Raw genomic sequence first — 19679 nt, 5'->3', positions numbered from 1 at the left:
ATCTCTGAGGATCCACTGGGGGCATATTCAAGTTGGTCTCTCTGCTCTCAGTTCCTGAGCAGTTCGAAGCACCCTCCATCCTGAATTGCAGATCTGACCATGGTACCAGTTATCGGCAATCCACTGCCCAGAGGAAAAAACCCAAGTTCCCTAGCAGGGCATACAGGGTACTCTTCTTCTCTTCATTCTTCTCTCCTCCGTCTAGCTGGTGTGCTTTAGGCACCCCTTTTGAACCAGGCTAGGTTTTTGTTGTTGTTGTTGTTGTTGTTTTGGCTGCGCTGGGTCTTCGTTGCTGCACACAGGCTTTCTCTAGTTGCGGTGCGCTGGCTTCTCATTACGGTGGCTTCTCATGTTGCACAGCACAGGCTCTAGGCACATGGGCTTCAGTAGTTGTGGCACAAGGGCTCACTAGTTGTGGCTCGCAGGCTCTAGAGTGCAGACTCAGTAGTTGTGGTGCATGGGCCTAGTTGCTCCACGGCAATGTGGGATCTTCCTGGACCAGGGCTCAAACCCGTGTCCCCTGCATTGGCAGGTGGATTTTTAACCACTGCGCCACCAGGGAAGCCCCGGGCTAGTTTTTAAAATACGAACTTCCATTTTTCTCCATACATTTCCCCCTCTCTCCACCCCCCCCATAAGAATGCACACAGGCATTCTGCTTGTCTCCAGGAACTTCTGAAAAGCAGAAGTTGCCTGCAAGCCATTTCCTTCCTGTCTTTTAATTTCCAACACTCTAAACTCCTTGAGGAAGCAATCTAACTCAGGAGGGAGAGGACTGGTGAGAAGGGGTTTCTTTGAGGGAATCCAGAAGAGTGAAGGATTTTCCCTAGAATAAGAATCCAGTCTCCCAAGCCTGGAGTTGGAAGGGAGGTGGTCCTATGCCCTCCGTCTGGCAGCTCCCAGGGGAGGGGATTAAGTCCTAGAGAAATAACTTTGTTGTTCCCAGTTTTTGCATCTCTTCTATGAGAATACAGGCTAGTTAGCATTTTCTGAGCCATCACTCCTTAGCTTCCTAGTAATTCTAACTACAAAGCTATGAGGTAGCTGCTATTGTTAATACCAATTTATAGATGAAGGCACAGAGAGGTTGAGTGACTTGCCTCAGGCCTCACAGCTAGTAAGCTGAGATCCTGGGCTTCATCCCCAGGCCTGCTTGTTTTTAACCACCTTCCCGCCACCTCCTGTTAGTTTCCTCTACTGTCCTACCCCAGTCAGCATCTCTTTTTCTCATGCTGCTAGTCTACCTTGTACAGATCACAACTATAGCGCTTATTCCAAACATAGTAGGTGTCCAATAAATACATGATGAAAAATAGAAGAGGATTTCCATTTCTAGTTATATGCTTGGCTAGGTGTCTGGACTAACTCTTCCACTGAAAAGAACAACAAAAATACTGGGTAAAATATTAAAAATATATTCTGAAAAAAAAAAATTCTGGAAGGGATCCAAAAACTGGCAAGAAGTTAAGAAATAGCCCTAGGACAGAGTAGAGGCCAGAACCCAGGAGAGGTAAGCAGAGGCCAAGGTCAGCTTTTGCCTGGAAGGTATTTGCTGAATCTAGTGAATCTGAATATTGGTTTTTGCAGCCTTGGGAGTCTTGGGGACAGAAGTAAAAGCATAGGGTCCGCTTTAAATGGGGAGTTTAATGGGAGACCCAATAAAGGTGGGACCCCAAGTGCAAAATCATAGAGTAAGGAAAAAATTATTTTTGAGCCCACCCAGAAACCTTACTAAAGTTGGTCATAGATCGAGCCATAAAGCAAGTCTCAACAGATTTTAAAAATTTCCTATCATACAGAGCACATTCTCTGACCACAAGGCAATTAAGTCAAGAATCAGTTTTAAAAAAAAAAAAAAACTAGAAAAACCCATTTGTTTGGAAACTTTTGGGTCAAAGAACAAATAGTTATGAAAATGTGACAGTGTTTAAATGCTGTGTAACAACATTTAATTCAATACTAATTCAATACTACATTATTCAATACTACATGTGGAAGCTAAAGAGAGGAAACCTAGACAAGTAGTTAAAGGGAAATTTAGACCTAAAAGCTTATATTAGAAAATACTTGGAAGTGTAAAGAGCAAAAAAGTTAGAAAAAGAACGACAAAATAAAGTTCAATAAAACAGAAGAAAGGAAATAAGATAAAATAAGAAAATAAAATTGAAAACAAACATACAATAGAAAGGACCAATTAAGCCAAACACTGGATTTGTGAGAGACTAATACATTTTACAAACTTCTGGTGAAAACTGATAAAGGGAAAAAGAAAAGATACAAACAATGTGAGGAATAAACTATATTCCTATATAGTTTATAATCACACATGATGCAGAAATTACAAGGACATATTTGTGAACATTTTTATGCCAATTAATTTGAAAACTTAGATGAAGTGGGAAAATTCCAAGAAATATGTTAATAAAACTGAAATAGGGCTTCCCTGGTGGCGCAGTGGTTAAGAATCCATCTGCCAACGCAGGGGACACGGGTTCGATCCCTGGTCCAGGAAGATCCCACATGCCGTGGAGCAACTAGGCCCGTGCACCACAACTATTGAGCCTGCACTCTAGAGCCTGCGAGCCACAACTACTGAAGCCCACGTGCCTAGAGTCTGTGCTCTGCAACAAGAGAAGCCATTGTGGTGTGAGGCCCACACACCGCAACGAAGAGTAGCCCCCACTCGCCACAACTAGAGAAAGCCCGTGTGCAGCAATGAAGACCCAATGCAGCCAAAAATAAATAAATTAAAAAAATTAAAAAAAAAAAACTGAAATAGAAAACCAGAATAGACTCATAACCATTCAAGAACTTGAATCTGTTGTTAAATATTTTCTGCAAAGAAAAATCCAGGCTGAAACAGTTTTACCAGTGACTTCTACCAGACATTCAAGTAATAAATAATTCCAGTGTCTCACAAGCTAGAGTATGGAAAAAGATGGATTATTTCTCAAATCATTTTATGAGGCTGGCATAAACTTATACCAAAATCTGATGAAGAGAATGTGAGAAACAAAAAATTTCAGGTCAATCTCACACATAAATATAGACAGAAAAGTCACAGGCAAAATTTTAGCAATTTGAATCCAGCAAGATGATAATCAGAACCAAACTGGTTTACCCAAGAATACAAGGTTAATTTCAAATGAGAAAAATCAATTAATGTAATTCACCACATTAAAGGATTAAAGGAGAAAAATCATATAATGACCTCAGTAGATGCAGACAAATTCTTTGATAAAATTCAATACCCATTCAGATGAAATACATAGAAAACTAGGAATATTTTCCTTGATGAAAGGTATTTACAAAAACCTACAGCAAACATTATATGTAACCAGTCCCTTTAAAATGGGGAACATGATAAGTGTGCTGCCATCTCCACTTCTATTCAGTATTGTACTTAAGGTCCTAAGTAGTGGAGTAAGGCAAGAAAAATAAATAAAATATATAGATTGGAAAGGAAAAAATCACAATGACATAATAGTATATGTAGGAAATTCAAAAGAATGTGTACCGAGCCTGTTGAGATGAATATGAGAGTTTGGCAATGTTTCTGGGTACAAAAGTCAATACGCAAAAACCATGAGCATCCATATATACCAGCAATAAACAGAAATGAAACTTTTTGAAAGATGCCGTACAGTGTTTACTATAATTACTTTATACTCCTTATCATATTTCTATACTACTGCCCTTTTTTTTTTAATCAAACTCAGCATTAAAATACACAGTCTAAGAAGAATGGATAAAGAAGATGTGGTACATATATACAATGGAATATTACTCAGCCATAAAAAGGAACAAAATTGGGTCATTTTGGGCTTCCCGGGTGGTGCAGTGGTTGAGAGTCCGCCTGCCGATGCAGGGGACACGGGTTCGTGCCCCGGTCTGGAAAGATCCCACATGCCACGGAGTGGCTGGGCCCGTGAGCCATGGCCGCTGAGCCTGCGCTCTGCAACGGGAGAGGCCACAACAGTGAGAGGCCCGCGTACCGCAAAAAAAAAAAAAAAAAAAAAATTGGGTCATTTGTAGAGACGTGGATGGACCTAGAGACTATCATAAAGAGTGAAGTAGATCAGAAAGAGAAAAATATCGTATATTAATGCATAGATGTGGAATCTAGAAAAATAGTACAGATGAACCGGTTTGCAAGGCAGAAATAGACACACAGATGTAGAGAACAAACGTATAGACACCAAGGGGGCAAGTGGCGGTGGGGGTGGGATGAATTGGGAGATTGGGATTGACATGTATACACTAACATGTATAAAATAGATAATTAATGAGAACCTACTGTATAAAAAATAAATAAAATTCAAAAAAAAGAATACACAGTCTTAACTGTTTCTTCAGGTCATCGTTTTCTTACCAAGGCTCCCGAGTCTAACTTTGTATGCTTTTCTCCTGTGAATCTGTCTTTGTCAGTTTCATTTTCAGACCCAGTCAGGGGCCCTAATATGGTCAAGGAAAACTTTTCCCTCCCCTACAGTATCAAAAAACAAGCCACTTAGGAATGGATCTAATAAAATATATGTAAGACCTTTACAAAGAGAATTATAAAACTTCATTGAAAGGCTATGAAGAAGACTTAATTAGAGAAATATATTTATGGATAGAAAAGACCCAATCTCATACAAATATTAATTCTCCACAAACGGATCTATAACTTCAACGCATTTCCATTTGAAATCCCAACAGAGGTCTCTTCTTCAAGAGGCTCTTAAAGAAGAACGTAGAGGAAGGAATTACCCTTCTATATACCAAACGTATAGTAATCAGTAAGGGTGGTGTAGGTTCAGGGAGAGACAAACAGACCAATCAAACAAAAACGAGAGCCCAGAAACACCCCTGGCATATACGGAAACTCAGTGTGTGGTAGAGATGGTAGCTCAGATCATTGGGGGAAAGATAAACTTTTCAATAAATGACGAGGAGGCAGCTGATTATCCATATAGCAAAAAATAGATGTGGACCCCACGCTACACCATTTCACCAAATCAGCTTTCGTTGGATTAAAGACCTATATAAGAAAAGCAAAACTGCATTGCTGTCATCATTTCAAGGATACACTTGTTTTCACATTTTACCATTTCTGAAATTGTGATTTTTCTTACCATCAGTGGCAACTTAAGATTCAATGATACATGATACAAAACTTTTAGGAGACAATGTAGGAGAATATGTTAACAAATTCTGGGTAAGGGAGTATTTCTAAAGCGAGAATGTATTCGCGACACACATAAGCAAACAAATATTTGAATCCAAAAGATACAGAGAATTCATATAAATCAATAAATAAAAATCTAGCAATCAATAGAAAAGCAAGCAAAAGAAATGAAGAGGAATTTCACAAAAGAACAAGGGTAAATGGTTCATAAACTTATCAAAAGACATTTAGTTTCATTGGTAATCAGGGAAATGTAAATTGAAACTACAATGAGATAACACCACACACTCATCAAAACGGCTAACATAAAAAGTTGTTCAATGCCAACTGTTGATGTGGAGTGACCAACCAGAACTCAGACACACCGCAGGTTGGAATTCAAATGTATAATAACTTTAGAAAAACAGGTTGGTATTACCTAGAAAGTTGAATGTGCACATATACAAAGACTCAGTAATTCCAATGTAGGTATGGATTCTAGAAAAACCCTTGCACAAGTGGACTCAAAGACACATACAGGAATCAATGGCAGCATTGTTCATAGTTGCAAAAAGCAAGAAACAATCCAAATGTTTACCAAAGGTGGACTGGATCATTAAATTGTGGTATAATCATACAATGAAATACTACACAATTACATCAACATGGATGAATCTCAAAAATAAAATGTTAAGCAAAGAAGCAATGAAAGATTAAGATATGATCCACTTCATAAACAAGCAACTCTTAAACGATAAGGATAAAAGCACAGGTGATAAAAATTATAGAGAAAAACAGTGACGAGAGTAACAGAAATTTCAGGATAGACTTGACGTTGATAGAGTGACAGGTGCAGTTTGGGAGAGGCATGCAGAGGGTCTTAGGTCGGGTGATGTGCTATTTCCTGGCTCGGGTGATTTGTATATAGGTGTTTGTGTGTATCTTTATTTCACGAGAAAAAAACTTTTTAAATGAAGGACAAATGAAAATGAATTAATAAATGAATACATCTCTGTATTTTTTAATGTTATTACGTGCCTGCAAGCTTTGTAAGTTTACCTTCAGCACTTATAAGACAAACTTAGTACGTCTTACCACTTTCCTAAGAAGCTGCAAGAAATGGTTTGTTTTCAACAATGTGTCGCAGTCTGTTTTGTAATAAATCCTAGATGATGAGGAAGAAAAGTTACATAAACCAGACCAGAAGTGCAAAAGGAAGCATGAAAGCTCTTCTAAGAAATCACTCACAATATACCTACCTCCAAATCATGCCTTTGAGTTTGTTTGCATTCTTTCATTTTATTTTTTTAAATTTTTGGTCGTGCTGTGTGGCTTGTAGGATCTTAATTCCCCAACCAGGGATCGAACCCACGCCCCTGGCAGTGGAAGCATGGAGTTCTAACCACTGGACCTCATTTTTTTTTTTTTTTTTTTTTGCATTCTTTTAGTCAGTGGTTATAATTCTAAGTCCTGAGAACAAAGCCATCTAACAACTTTCTTATTTTCACTGGCCCTGTGCTGCTAGGGTCATAAAACCAGGGACCTCGGAGGCCCATGTGTCCAGCTACTAGAGCAGAAATCCCCTTGGGCAAGTTGTCCTGTCTCAGCTTGAATCCTTCCAGTGGGAGGCAGTTATTCACATTGGGGGCACTCTGTCCATTATTAGGCAGTTGGGTCTGTTGCCCTCCTGGGTAGGCAGAGCTATCTATGGGAGACCTTCCTGAGGTCACTCGATGTCACCTAGGAGATGGAATCTCTCCAAAAATCATTATCTCACTGGAATACCCACCACCTTCTGTAGCTGAGCAGCTTAGAGAAAATGTGTTCTGTAAATTCTGTGTGAGAAGGATTTGATTATCAGCCGTTTAAGATTATTCTGCTTCCTTGTAGAGCTAAGCTTTCAGCAGCATGTATTTTACCTTATAACTGTACAAATAATGTTAACAATAACACTAAATTTAGAAGCTCTGGGAGGTGGGGGGATTTTAACTCTCCTTGGAAGGGCTCTGCCCCAAGCCTGTTGGAAAGCCACAGCAATTCACAGAGACGGCCTTACAGCAATGACTTGGAGACCAGCCTGGAAAACTTTCCATTTGTGAACATTAACTTCCTTGCGCTTCTAGATTGCTTGTTTCAGCAGCTACTGTCTGTTTTTTTCCAGAACAGCCACTAATTTGAACGGAATGTCTGGATGACCCCAAACTGTTCTTAGAAAATGTGTTTGCCGAGGACGTCTGCTCTCCTTAAACTTCTCCAGAAGACTTGGGAATCTATCCTATTCCTCCTTGGTCTGGGGTGTTGCCTCTCCCTAAGGATCCCTGTTGCCACATCCACCCTTTACCTTCTCTCGTCCTCCCCATTTTCTCCCTCATGAAAGCTCTTCTCACTAAATTCATTTTCTTTTTTTCCCCTCTTTCTTTCGTATTTCTCTAAAGGGCTTACTAACGTTAGAGAAATTTCTTCCAATGTTAGAAAAATCAGGGGAAGGTGTATAGCTTTATAGACTGTTTTCTTGTTAGACCTTGAGTTTTACTATTCTCACTAGGAGTGTCTTTTATCATTAAGTAACAACCCATAGAATATATGAAATAAACGCTCAGCAAGTTTAGAGTGCTATGTCGTTATTAATCAACTAGCTAATCTACGGAGCCTCTCCTGGAGCCAGTGAGCTACCGTGTACCCTCCACCGACTTGTATGAGGAAGGAGACTACTTTTGAACTCGGGGATGGCCTGGTTTGTGAGTATTATCATCTGGGTGGAGAAGAAAACAGTGCTTGTCTCCAAGAACACAGAAAGAAAGGCAAGGTTCAGCCAGCATGGAACGGGGACTTGCCAATGTTTCACTGTTGGAACGTCTGCTATTCCCAACCGACCTCAGCCAACACAGCCTACCCCCACTCCATCCTCCCCTCACACAGCTGGGACTTTCTGTTTGCGCCAAAGGGCAAAGATAAAGGAAAGGTACAAACAGGGGGACTGGCAAGGAGGAAAACGATAAGAAGCCCAGGCCCCTGCACACAATTAGAAGTCAGCTTTAGGGACTTCCCTTGTAGCACAGCAGTTAAGAATCCGCCTGCCAGTGCAGGGGACACGGGTTAAAGCCCTGGTCCGGGAAGACCCCACATGCCATGGAACAAGTAAGCCCGTGCGCCACAACTACTGAGCCTGCGCTCTAGAGCCCTCGACCCACAGCTACTGAAGCCCACGTGCCTAGAACCCATGCTCTGCAACAAGAGAAGCCACCACTCACAGCAACTAGAGAAAGCCTGCGTGCAGCAACGAAGACCGAACGCAGCCAAAAATAATAATAATAATAAATAAATACATTTATCAAAAAAAAAGAAGTCAGCTTTAATAACCGACTGTCCCACGAACAGAAACAGGAGCACTTCAGGGGTGAAGGTGGGGTGGCCTTGGAGAAAATCTTCCCCAGACCTGATGTTATCACCATCAAATAACCACCTTCCTTTCCAGATTTCACATCTGCTCAAACTTTCTGGAATTTTCTTATGATCCTATGCCAGAAACCACAGCTCTGTGTGTCTACGGTCTGGACGCCAGTGCAGATAGGGGGGACTTTGAAAGGACCTATAAGGTACTAAAGGAAATTCAAACTGGGAATGTGGAATTTACAATGGAAACAGACATTTAATCTGTCTTCCTGTTCTCAGATTTGAGTCTAAATTTAGATCACAGTATGGAAGAGCATGACCAGGCCTGAAAAGCTTGTCCTGCCAGGCTCACATCCCTTTACCTCTTCTATTTTAGCCTCAGAGAGGCAGTTTTACGTTGTTTCTGTTTTGGAGATAGAAGCGTCCCGGGCCCCCCTTGGCTTCAGAGTCTTATCAACTCACCTCTGGGTGTACTCAGGGAAACCTCCTATTAACATTTGCGGAAATGTTTTTCCAAACCACTATTAGATAGTGGGACCCGAAGTATGTTTGTTTGGGTGTTAACTGACTTTGTGTTGGGAACCAACTATTCCCCAATGTAAAATTTCTGTAGATTATCAATGCTCTAGGCCTTTGAATGCCTGAGCTAGTTTTAAGAGAAAAGACATGGAAACAACCTAAATGTCCATTGACAGAGGAGGAGATAAAGAAGATGTGGTACATATATACAATGGAATATTACTCGGCCATAAAAAAGAACGAAATAATGTCATTTGCAGCAACATGGATGGACCTAGAGATTGTCATACTGAGTGAAGTAAGTCAGACAGAGAAAGACAAATATCATATGATATCGCTTGTATGTGTAATCTTTTAAAAAAAAAGGTACAAATGAACTTATTTACAAAACAGAAATAGAGTCACAGATGTAGAAAACAAACTTATGGTTACCAGGGGGGAAAGGAATGGTAAGGACAAATTGGGAGATTGGGATTGACATGTACACACTACTATATATAAAATAGGTAACAAATAAAGACCTACTCTATAGCACAGGGAACCCTACTCAATACTCTGTAATGACCTATATGGGAAAAGAATCTAAAAAAGAGTGGGTACATGTATATGTATAACTGATTCACTTTGCTGTACACCTGAAACTAACACAACATTGTAAATCAACTATACGCCAATAAAAATTTAAAAAAAAGAAAGAAAGAAAACCCAGCAACCTGGAGATATTCACAGCAGCAACATCCCCTGTATGGTCCCACCTCCACCAGACAAATGAAGCCCTAAAGGGATGGTTTTGGTGACACACATCACTCCCTCTAATTCCCCCCACTCCTTTTATCCATCCTCTGGTCCATCTGTTAACTAGACACACCCCTGTCCTCCCACTTACGTCCTCCCAACTTTGCTCAAGTTGCTCCCTCTTTCTGGAATGTTCTCTTGATCCCTTGATTCTGCTTATTCTTCCAGGTTCTGTGCTGCCTTTCCAATAGCCATCTCTAATCTCATTAGTTGGATGTAATTTTTCTTTTCATTTTATTGAATGACGAAGCAGTTTATTGGTGTCTCACACAAGGTCCCGCATTGCGATTATTTGTAAGTAAATCCAATCTCTTTCTGGATCATTTGCTAGTTGACTGCCCGATCCATAGCTAGTTTGTTATCATTGCTTCAGTGTGTCTAACTCATTGCAGAAAAAAGCTTAATAAATATCTGATGCACAAATGATGAATGTGGCCTTGAGTAAGAGCAAAGTTGGATCTGCTCAGTGGTGGATCGCGTCATACAGCTGACGTCCTATGGGAGACAGCGAGCGGTTTCCCCAGCTAGAACACAAAGCCCACTGCCCTTGCCTCCACCAATTTCAAACTTTGTTTCCCTCCCCTGGCCTCTCCCTGCCAGCCAAGCTCATCTCCTCATCACTGCTGGAAAATGTCAGGCTCATTTCTCAGTCTGAAGCTTTTATTATGACATTCTTCATACCAGAAATGCCCTACTCTACTGCTTCTAATTGTCTAAGTCTTGCCCTCCTTTCCAGGCTCAGTTTAAAGTCCAACCCCCCACTCCAAGAAGCTTTCCTTGACCAGGTTAGCCCTTGGTAGTGTAAGCAGATAAGGTAGGGGGCCCCAGAGGAAAAGAACCAGATGTAACTTTTGACATAAGAGGAACCATTTTAGACCTAAGCCATTTTGTGATCTAAGCCCGGCCACAATGCTTGCCCTTGAACAGGTCTCAGTAATAATGATCTCAAGGGAACAGAAGAACAAAGGCTGCATTGTTATTTATCTTTTTTTGTTTGTCTTTTTGTGGTACACAGGCCTTTTACTGTTGTGGCCTCTCCCATTGCGGAGCATAGCCTCCGGACACGCAGGCTCAGTGGCCATGGCTCACGGGCCCAGCCGCTCCATGGCATGTGGGATCTTCCCGGACCGGAGCACGAACCCGTGTCCCCTGCTTCGGCAGGCGGACTCTCAACCACTGCGCCACCAGGGAAGCCCTGTTATTTATCTTTTTATATTGAAGTCTGGCTCATCCAACTCCTTTGTAACTCCCTGAAGAACCAAAAATGTGTCCTTTAATTATTTGCAGCCGTGTCATTTAGAAGTTTGGGTTATAAACACTTTTGGTAATAATGACAATAACAGATAGTCACTAAGGTCCATATCCTTTTTCCTGCTGCTGCTTTGAGGATGCTGCTGCTCTTACAGCTAGAATTGGCAGTGGGTCACAGTTTTCACCAGTAACCAGATTTTCGGTCTTTGACAGCGTCACTGAGCAGCTCTCCTAGCCCAGGACTGTATACCTTAATACTTTTTTCTATGTGAAAAATACCCTCAGTGTCTACCTATTTAAGCCACTGTCTTTGAGGTTTTCTATTACTTGCAGCTGATCACATTTCTAATCTACCATTTCACTGGTTTGTTATAAGGGTAAACGAGATAATACTGTAAATCCCTTAGAATCTCCCGGAGTAAGCCCTCACCAGGTGGATGTTGTTATTATTACTACTTTAAAATATGCCTCCATTACGTCCTCCTTTCCCCCAGCTCCCACGCTACGGCAGTTGAGCTTCATAACGGAAGAAATACATCTTTTTTTTTTTTTGTATTAACCTATGCTTTTCCTTCTGTTTTCTTTTCTTTTTCTTTTTTGGCTGCACCATTTGGCTTGCAGTATCTTAGTTCCCCGACTAAGGAATTGAACCCGCAACCTCAGCAGTGAAAGTGCAGAGTCCTAACCACTGGACAACCAGAGAATTCCCAGCCTATGAATTTCTGAAGATATACTACAACCTTAGTCTGCTCAGGCTGCCATAACAAACTACCATAAACTGGGTGGCTTATAGACAACAGAAATTTATTTCTCACGGTTCTGGAGGTTGGAAGTTGGAGATCAGGATACTGGCATGGCCATGGACCCTCCTCTGGCTTATAGATGCAGACTTCTAGTATCCTCACCTGGTGGAAAGAGAGTGATGAGGTCTCTTTTATAAGGGCACTAATCCCATCACCAGGGCTCCACCCTCATGACCTAATCACCTCCCAAAGGCCCCACCTCCTACTACCATCACCATAGAAGGTAGGGCTTTAAGATATGGATTTGGGGGGACATAAACATTCAGTCCACACAACTACCCTACTTCAAAGATGCCATCATAAACAACATCTTTTTTAGAAAGCAATAGAACTAGAATGTTGAGCTGAGACGTTGGCCTCCACCTACCTCTAACCTTCTCCCCTAGGGCCACCAGAAAAACCCAGGCCCCACAAGAAGCCCTCCTTGGAGGCTTACTTCACTGCTGCACCATGTCACACCTGAATGCCCTTCCCCAGCTCTTCACATGCTGATTCATCCTCAGCCTTTCAGCCTCAGCTCAAAAGGCCCCTCCTCAGAGCATCTCTCCCTGATGACCTTTTCTAGACTTGCTTCCCCCATTTCTCTCCCCCTCATCAGCCTGCTTGTCTTCCTCTGTAACTGCTGGTTTGCTTGTCATTTCTCTGCCTTGCTGGACTGTATACTTCATTTGAGCAGGACCTTGTCTATTTTGTTTACCATTGTGCCCCTAGCAGACAGCACTGTGCTTGGCACTTAGTAGGTGCTTATAATGGACTGAATGGAGGATCTTTCTCTCTCCCTGCCAGGTAGGGACACAGCAAGAAGATGACTGCCTGAAACCAGGAAGGAGGTTCTCACCAGAACCTGACCATGCTGGCACTCTGATCTTAGACTCCCAGCCTCCAGAACTATGAGAAATAAATGTCTGTTGTTTAAGCCACCCAGTCTATGGTATTCTGCTATAGCAGCCTGAACCAAGACAGTGCTCAATATTTGTTGACTCAATAAACAAACTTCTAAAAGTTCAATGCATTTTTAGTTCTAGGCTAAATTCTATGCTGATAAAATAGGATAGAATAGAGGCTTATTGCTCAGAAGGAAGCTTTGTTTTATAAAAAGATTCAAGACAGATTTTTAAAAGAATTAAGCTTCACTTAAAAAAAATTGCTTTCCTGTTCAAATTCTCAGGAGCATGGCAACAATATTACATGAAGAGAAGTACATCTGTATCTCTCCCACACATGCAGTATTTAATTTGCAAAGATTGCTAAACACTCATGTCTTCCAAATTTAATGCACTTCTAATTAAATGTTTTCCTGTCTCGTTTCACTGGGAGCAGCTATTCAATGGCTGGGCAGAACAATGAACAGCAGTGATATTTCTTTTAAACTTAGCATCATAAATCACCTTGGCTTTAGAGAGCCACACATGGTGGGGAGGGGGATTTGATCTGTTTGTATTTAGTGGCTATGATTTACTCTTTGCAAAAACCTCAGAGGTTGATGAAAATGAGAGGAAAAGCATAAAGCAGAGAAGTGTCTATGTATGGATGTGTGTGTTCCAGTCATGGTGTTTGTGTGCAAATGTGTGTTAAAAGATAAAGTTGATTATTCAACCTTGGATCACATATTTTAGGAGAGCTGGGTTGAAACATTTGGAGGCAACTGAAAGAGTAACCACAGGAGTCATGGGAAATTTTTATTCCACATTTCTCAGTTGAGTAAGCAATGCATCTATTTAAGAAAAATATGGGGGCTTAACTTATAGAAGCCCCTTAAAGGAGAGAAAAGAATATGGAATAATAGAGTAGAAGTATACAATTTCATTAAAGCTTTAAAAGCTGGTAACTATTAAATCAATTTCCAATTAAATAAAAGGGAAGGTTGAGGAAGAAAGATTTCCTAAATGCCCAGAAACTGGAATTTGGACACAGGATAGAAAATTTATTTTACTTTCATAATTGTTTGAAGAATAAATTAAAGTTTGTAATAATATATAGTATAGAAATTTCTGGGAGTTCACTAAATTATTCTAAAAACACTTATAATGGGAAAAGTATTTGTGAGTTAAAGATATTCTATTGTTTAGTATATAATAGAACTGCACTTTTATATACATATCCCCAGTTAATTTTCATGCATTGATTAATCCTTCCATCACTCCAGTTAGGTCAGTGGGTTCATTTGCACTTCATATGCACTGATGCAGAAACTAGAAACTAACTGAGCAAGTTGTGTGACTTGCCCAAAGATACTCAGTTAATTTCGGTGGAGCTAGTCGGAAACAGGGCCTAAGCCCCTGATTCACTGTGTAGCCATTCAGGGTTGCAAAACTGTTCTTCCTGTTTACATTTGCAATTTAACCAACATACATCGTACACCTGGGAAGGTTACGAACATGGCACAACACAGAGAGAAATAGGCATGGCTTTCCCCACTAAGACTCAGACGGTGGGGTCTTCCTTGAACATAAGAAAGGGGTTTGGACGTTGTGCAGCCACCAGATGACAAATGCTTATCGCCAGGCCAAAACTTTAAGCAGAACTTATGAAGATAAACAGGCTCTTCTTAAAAATTGCTCTTTACTAGACAGTGCTAAATATACGTTAGTTCTAGCTATTGACGAAGCCAAATAAAGTCTCTTTCTCAGCCATGTCGTTTAGCATTTTGTATTTGGACTTTTTTCAGGTAACTTGCCAAAGAAGTTGATTTTCTTTTAAGCACAGTAGTAAAGAGCATTTAAATATATATTTAATCACAGTTTTACCTAAATGATTTCATCTAAGTATTCAAATGGGCATAACCTCTAACTTCTGAGGCTTCTCTGAATAATTTATCGGATAATAGTGAGAGCAGAGTCTTAATAATTGCTTTACATGTATATTAACTCCATCCTCACAACAGCTCTTAGAGGTAGGCATTATTGTTACCTCCATGTTACAGGTGAAAAGCTGATGCCCCCAACATTAAGCAACTTGCTTTGGGTCACATAACTAGCAGGCGGTAATTGGCCCCAGGCTGGTGGGCTCCCAGGCCTAGATTGTCAGCAGCCTCGATAGATAAGCCCAATTAGCACATATAAGAAATGGACCGTGTGAGGTCAACTTTATATACTATCTTCAAAACATTTAGTTTTTCCCTTACGTTGTTTTCTGCCCTGACCCACTAAAATGTTATATAGCAGGAAAACAATGTCATCTCGATCATTAGGAGTCCAGAAATAGGAAACTTTTAATACGTGTATAAATCAGTGCAAATAGGAGAAATCATGGAAAAGGCACGAGAGAGAAAGAAAGAGAGAGAGAGAATATTTTTAAACCTGCTTCAGGTCCAAGAGGGGCATTGCTAAGTCAGCTAATGTCTTCCACCTTCAACCATAAAGGTAATTTTTAATTTCTTAGGAGACAATAGTCTCCTAAGTCAGTTTTTAACATCTCAAAATACTGTAAAGAAACAAACTGACATCACAAAAATGAAAGGACCCACCAAGTCTGAATTTCAAATGAGACAAAAAAGCACAGGGCTTTTCAGAGGTAAACGTTAAATAGGTCACTACTGGGCATCTCTCCCTGCGTTCTGTAAATCGGAACCTGGAGAGTCTGATCAAGTCGATTATGCTCATCACACCACAGAGCAACCACTCGGAAGCATCTCGCTTTATTTCCTTCTCGCTCCTAATCGCACCTGACATTCCTTGTCCAGCGTTTCCTTCCGTGAAGTGTATTTCTGCATGTTTTCACGTCATCTCCTTTTGTTACCTGTCCTCACAGGTCTCTTTCTTACTCCTAATCTTGTGCCAAGTTTCCCTTCTGACCTTGGCTACTCAGTTCCCGCTGCATTGAATGTCAGCCACTCACGTCGTGCAGCGATTTTGTTTCTGTTTTTTCCTGGAGGTGCTCGTCTGAGTCACATGGAAAGATGCTCTCTTGACAACTGGCAAAGTGAGATGATCTGCGTGTCAGAGTATTTGGGCAGGATCCTTACCACCCTTTACCATCAATCAGCTGGCTCTGCAGGGGCAGCCTGTCTGGAATCCTGAAAGACCCTGCTCCCCTAAAACATGGTCCCTACTGTGAACCCAAGATTTAGCACTGGGGTTAGCCTTTGTTAAAATAAAATGTGTTTTCCAAAAAGAATTAGAGTTTTCCACTAGGAGTTCCATTACTCTGCTTGGAGGACAGTGAGGAAATGAGGCTCAGGATGGGACATCAGGACGAGGCTGGTTCTTGGGATGGGGGGCTGTGGAGGGAGACAAGCCTGAATGAGGGGCCAGGAACCAGTGGCCGGTGAGTAGGCTCCGGGCGGAATTCACAAGAGCATGGTGTTGAAGAAGAATGAGGATGACCCCCCTGCTTGAACGACTGATCCCGGCTAACTGATTAGTGACTTGATACTAGAAGCTGTTACCATCAGAGAAATGGATCATAATGCTCTCCCCCCGCCTCCCCATCACAACCCAGGAAAACAGAGTAAAACTCACTTCGCAGGAAGACGTTTTCTTGTATAAAGTGAAGGGAGAAATTTGTGAGGCATCCCATTGCTTTGATTATTCCAATACTTGCAGTGAAAAATATGATCCTATATATTTATTTGCCTAAAACTTAACTCCAGTTGTCACAACAAACCAAAATGAGGAAGGAAGCAGGACTTGCAAGCATATTTTATAGACAGCTACCATCTGTCTCCACGAAATCATGAAAACCTCCTCAAGAACAAGACTCCTGCCCTGGTGCTTATCTTCTGTCTCATCCCCTCCCACCGTCCCTCTGTTCTTTCTGAGGCAAAGCTTTCACTCATCTCAAGTGAGAGTGCTGGAGAAATAGTGCTAGACTTTCCGGGAGGATCCTGGGAAGCTGAGTTTTTCCAAGGGAGCAAAATAGAGGAAATCCTAGGTGTTTGGGGCAGCTGATATTTCTACCCACCGTCCCAGTCAAGGACATTGTTCCCCTAATACTCTAGCAGCAAGTCACAAACTCATCGAACAAAGGTGTATTTCCACCTTTGGGCCCCTTGGGCTTTGGGAGACTAGTACCTCAGTGCAGCTGGGGAGAGAAAGAAACTGGGGCAGGGTGTGGAGAGACCTGGGTTTCCCACTTCCCGGACGTACTTGTCACATGACCTTGAGTCAAGCACTTCACCTCCCTGAGTGTTAGTTTGCTCATCTGTAAAATGGGGACAATAGTCTGACCCTGGACTGCCCCACAGGCTGACGTATTACTTCATGTACACTAAAGTGCCACCCCAACCAGGAAGCACTTAACACATTTCATACAAAAATAAAATAGTGTCAGTGAAGTGTTTAGGCACTTGGGCGAACTACGTGAGAAAATTCCACAAAAATGAATTCCTGATTCCATACACTTCAAATGATTTCCATACTACAGAGGGAGCAGAGGCCATTCCTGCTTTTATAAAATGTTCATATTCATCACATTCAAACAAGGCAGGAAGTAGAGAAGGGGTCTGGGAAGGCAAGCCCCTCACTACTCACCTACTGGGTGCCAGAGCTTTCTTGGGCAGTTTCTAAATGAAGCAACTCATTTAATCCTCGTAAAATCCCCATGTGGGAGACACTGTGATGCCCTGATCCCCACGTCCCAGGGGGCTGAGGTGGGGGATCACCGTTCACATGGTCAGAAAGTGGTGGGTTTGAACCCCATCTTCTAGCTTTGTGATGCTGCCACTGCACCAGCTCAACCCGCCTGCTGACCTACAACAAGCAACAACAGAGTCACCAGCGGTGCAAAATTTACACGGACAAAGTACTTATTTTTGTGCCAAATGGCCTTTAATCAGTCAAACTTTTACCACCAGAACTTCTGACCGTACGCAGCAGGACTCATTTGAATAGATTCAGCTTCAAGAGGTGATGAGGTCCCACCTACACTGCAGGAGTTAATAAGATAAGGTAGAATTTGATGTAAGACATCCCATGGATCACCTGTTCCAGTCGGGAGTGATGGGTCCAGATTTTCAGTCCAGCCTGATAAATGACTCTATAAAGTACTTTCTGTGCTGACTTTTCTCAGTTGTAATAACAAGGATTCCTACTAAGGAAAGAAAGGAAGTTATGACACTGTTTGTCCTTCAGAGAGAAAGATTTACTGAGAAGTTTTGAAATATTTGTATAACATAGAAGCCAGTGTTTCTGTTCTGGCTTCCCTGGTGTGGTTGGTAGCTTCGCCCAGACTGTCTCCTGTCCCTAAACTACCTCTTAAAAGGGTCTCCATTGTGCAAAAGTAGACCACGAATTCCAGAATCAGAGATTTTAAAAGTTTGAGGATTACCAACAGGTCTGGTCTAGTTCTTGCTGGCTGAGATGCGGGAGCTGTAGCGATGGGCCAGCCACGGATGCCCAGGATTGAGTTAAACAGGGAGAAGTATTTACTCACGGCTGATCAGAGACCAGATCCTGGTGGAAGGTAGCCAAGATCTAGAAAGGCAACCCTGAGCATCCGGGCAGGGGTCCAGGGAGGGCTAGGGCTCCATCCGCGAGGGGGCAAGGCGGGAAACGCCAGGCAGGGAAGAGGCTAGCGGGTCAGTGCGGAGCGCTGGGGGCGGGGGGCCGGGTGGGGGAAGGGGGAGGGGTGCTTATTTCAAGGCCGGCTGAAGTTGGAAGGAATGGAGGCTAAAAGGGACTGTGCCGAGGCTGCTCAGGCAGCTCTAAAATTAGCAAGACATTCTCATGATGAGGCCAAGGGATGGACGGTGTCAGGAAGCAGACGCAGCAATTCCTATGTTCGGCTGGTTTTGTACTCTGATAGATAAACAACAACAGCAATGTATCCGTTGCGGCTTGGTTTGCGTTCAATTCGGTAAACAGGCATCGAATGTCTGCTCTGTGCAAGACAGTGCCGGGTGCAAAGAGGAGGGATGAAATAACTAATAAAGTCACAAAAGAAAAGACAGAAGGACCAACATCACTGATGGGGGAAGTAAACCAATAGGAAGTCTGCATGGGATTCTCTGAACTGCTCCGACCGCCTGAGTGCCCTCTCTTTCCTGAATCTGTCTGTGTAGCTGACAGATAATAATAGTAATAAAGCATCACGACATGCCTACTGCCTTATACTCCGCTCACTCATTTATAACCAAACACTTATGGAGAAGCTCCTATGGGCCAAGAGTCGGCAGCTGTAATGAGGCATCAGAGGCAGTTTCTGGCCTCAAGGAACTTGCCAACCCTGCCAGGTTCCACTGGGCCCTCTGTGGCGTCCGGGCCCACAGTCTTTGTTTTCAGCTCAGCTCCTCCTCCCACGCTGGACACCCCCCCCCCGCCCCCCCCCCCCCCCACCCCCCGCCGGAAAGCCCTAGGTTTCCACGCCGGGGTACAAGCAGTGCTGAGCCCACGGAGCCCGGGCCTCGGCTCCGCACTCGGCTGCTCCCACCGCGATCTGCACCGGGCAGCCTCACCTGACGATGCTCCCGCATCCTGTTCCAGACCTTCCCAGGCTCCTCCAGCCGTAAACACACACACCCTTGCTTCTGTCCCGTCTGTCACTTGACCTACCTCTCCAGTTCCTGGAATCCCGCCCAAGCACATCAGGAAATGCAATTGTCTTCACGCTTTCTCTCTCCTTCCCCTCTGGCCTCCTTCCCTCCCCTCCTGTCCCAGAGGAAAAACTGTGCCTTCTTTGACGGCACCTTTCTCTCTGCTCTCAGACTGACCCACACCCTTCATGCTGAAAAGAGCAGCTTTCCTCCCACATTGCATCTCCTCTCCTCTCCCCTCCTAGCTCTTCCCTCTTTTCAACGAGAATTTCTTTTTTTTTTTTTTTTTTTTTTTTTT

General features: G+C 42.5%; 1 protein-coding gene across 1 annotated transcript in view; it reads right to left on the bottom strand.

The window, feature by feature from the left end:
* LPIN2 (lipin 2) overlaps positions 1 to 19679 on the bottom strand; it is a 103695-nt gene that overhangs the window by 83082 nt on the left and 934 nt on the right. The gene's annotated exons all lie outside the window — the stretch shown is intronic.

This window comes from Aethalodelphis obliquidens, unplaced genomic scaffold, assembly GCF_003676395.1.
Source record: "Aethalodelphis obliquidens isolate GAN/ISIS:26980383/991018 unplaced genomic scaffold, ASM367639v1 scaffold63, whole genome shotgun sequence".
Taxonomy (NCBI): Eukaryota; Metazoa; Chordata; class Mammalia; order Artiodactyla; family Delphinidae; genus Aethalodelphis; species Aethalodelphis obliquidens.
This window is presented reverse-complemented; position numbering and strand designations above follow the sequence as displayed.